We start from the raw sequence: 3,206 nt of genomic DNA, 5'->3' as shown, positions 1-3,206 counted from the left end.
ATAACTGATCTAATAAAAGTTCTAAATTGTTATTGAGTTATATTAACTTATAATACTTATAGCTTTCTAGGCTGGATGTAATTTCTGAAGATCTTTTATAAAACATCTGATATTTTCTTTTATCTATCTGGCAATTTCAAGGATCAGATTTATTTAAATCCCTTTGGATGCAATATTTTCCAAAATTTTACAAAGAATTTTAATTGATTTGTCATAATCAGTTTTTTTAATTGTCAGGTTTTTTTTTTTAGAATCTCAGTTCAGGGAATATTATCCCATTTATTAAAGATGTATAACACATCAGAAACACTAAGATAGATTTTTGACAAGGTTACTAAACATTTAAATCAGAGGAATGCCACAGATAATAACAGATTTATATGGGACTTAAAGATTTATAAAGCATATACTTGCAATTATTATCATTCTCAATTATATGTGAGGAAACTGAGACCAAGAAATTAAACAAATTGTACATGATCACATAACTAGCATATAGAAATATAGATATGTGTATATAGGTGTTTATATACACAATAATATTTGTCCATTTTCAGAGAAGACCACAACATCAGGGAGATGATGCCATGACAAGCATGTGAATTGGATTTGAGTGAGGGTGTTCTGTGCTAAGTTACCAGTCTCACTTTCTCCTCCAGACCCATCTAGATTCAGTGATCAAATAGTGTTAGGTGATTTGCCAAGTTCACAAACCTAACAAGAGTCAAATGTCTGAGGTACCCTTCCTCCTGAATTCAAAGTCAGTGCTCTATCCATTGTACTATCTAGTATATATATGCATGTGCATGTACTGTGTAAGTATATGTATGTTTGAATCTATCTATCTATCTATCTATCTATCTATCTATCTATCTATCTATCTATCTATCATTCCAGAAATAGAGATACATAGCTGTCTACCCCCACATAAGCATATGATAATGACCATGATAATGCACATGCACATCCATATCTACATATCTATAGCTACATATACATACTGTACATGTAGAAATATATGTGAGTTTATGCATATGCACAAGTGTATGTACACTTGAATAAATATATAAAATAAACATAGATATATATGCATGTGAATATATAATATACTATATATATAAATATTTACATATAAACATTTATATGGATATAAGGAAATGCATATGCATGTATAAGTATATAGGTGTGTATGGTAAGACTTTTTTAGGCTAGATGAAAGTGATTTTTTATATTTATTTATATTTCTATTTGTTCAAATGATTTTTTTAATACTTTACTAAAATAATCTTGTTTAAGAGTAAACATAATACCCCTCCCCCAAAAATATATAGACCCTCATGAGCAATAAAGTAAAGATAAAAAATTAAAATTAAAAAAATAATAATAATAGGGGCAGCCAGGTGGTTCAGTGGATGGAGCACCGCCCTGGAGTCAGGAGCACCTTTGCCCAAATCTGGCCCCAGACACCCAACAATCACTCAGCTGTGTGACCCTGGGCAAGCCACCCCAACCCTATTGCCCTGCAAAAACCAAATAATAAATAATAATAATAATAAATAATAATAATAATAAATAGTAGCAGTAGTAGTAGTAGTAGTAGTAGTAGTAGTAGTAGGGCAGACTAGATGGCACAGTGGATAGAGCACTGGCCATGTCAGGAACACCTGGGTTCAAATGCATCCTTAGACACCCAACAATCATGCAGCTGGGCAGCACCAGTCAAGCCACCCAACCCTACCTGCCCCATAAACCCCTTCCAAAATACAATAATTATAATATATATATATATATATATATATATATATATATATATATATATATATACTTAAGTCTATATTCCAACACCACCAGTTCTGTCTGGGGTGGATCATATTTTTTACGATAAGTACATCACAAAAGCTGCTTCCATATTTTTCCACTGTTGCCATTGTTGATCACAACTCCCTCCATTTGTACTTCCCCACTACCACATGCTATATTTTCTCTCTCCTTTCACTCTGTCTCTTTTCTTTAATGTGCTGTAGGATATCTGAATGGCTCAGCAGACTGATTACTGGCCCTGGGGCCAAGAGGCACCGAGCCCACATACCACTCCTAAGGCCCAGCAACCAACCGGCCCTGTGGTCCTGGACAGGTCATCCAATCCCAGCCCCTTCCAAGAAGTAAAAAAGAAAATATGCTATATCTAACCACTCTCCCCTTCAGTCTACCCTCTTCTCCATCACTCACATTTCCCTCTTTCCCCATGCCCCTTCTCTCCTTCTTACTCTAGGATCTATACCCCATTGAGTATATATGCTTTTTCCTCTCTGAGCCACCTCTGATGAGTGCGAAGGTTCCCTCATTCCCCCTCACCTTCCCCCCATCAATATCATTGCAATAGCTCATTGTAATAAAAAAAATCTTATTGTATGAAATAACTTAGCCTATTCCACCTCTCCTTTCTCTTACTCCCATTACATTTCCCTTTTAGCCATTGACTACATTTTTACAATATATTATATCTTCAAATTCAGCTATCTCCTGTGCTTCATCTATAAAAGCTCCTTCTACCTACTCTATTAAATGAGAAGTTTCTTGTGAGTATTATCAGTATCATTTTTTTCTATGCAGGGATACATCATTTCATCATCTTAATTCCATCATATTTTATCCTACTCCTCCACTTTCTATGCTTCACCTGAATCTGAAGATCAAACTTTCTGTTCAGCTCTGGACATTTTAACAGGAACATTTGAAATTCCCCTGGTTCATTGAAAGTCCACCTTTTCCCTGGAAGAGGACATTCAGATTCTTGGTTGCATTCTGAGCTCTTTTACCTTCTGGAATATTATATTCCAAGCCCTATGATACTTTAATGTAGTTGCTGCTAAGTCCTGTATGATACTGACTGCAGTTCCATGATATTTGAATTGTGTCCTTCTGGCTGCTTGTAATATTTTCTCTTTGATTTGGGAATTCTGGAACTTGGCTATTATATTCCTGGGAGTTGGGGGATTCTTTTTGGATCTCTTTTCCAGGGAAGAACACTGGATTCTCTCAATTTCTATTTTGCCTTCTTCTTCTAGCATATCTGGGTAATTTTCCTGTAGGAATTTGTTAAAAATGATGTCAAGGATCCTTTTCCTGATCATGACTTTCAGGTTCCCAATCATTTTTAAATTACCTTTCCTTAATCTGTTCTCCAAATCAGTTGTTTTTTCAGA

Source organism: Macrotis lagotis, chromosome 1, assembly GCF_037893015.1.
Source record: "Macrotis lagotis isolate mMagLag1 chromosome 1, bilby.v1.9.chrom.fasta, whole genome shotgun sequence".
NCBI classification, from domain to species: Eukaryota; Metazoa; Chordata; class Mammalia; order Peramelemorphia; family Peramelidae; genus Macrotis; species Macrotis lagotis.
This window is presented reverse-complemented; position numbering follows the sequence as displayed.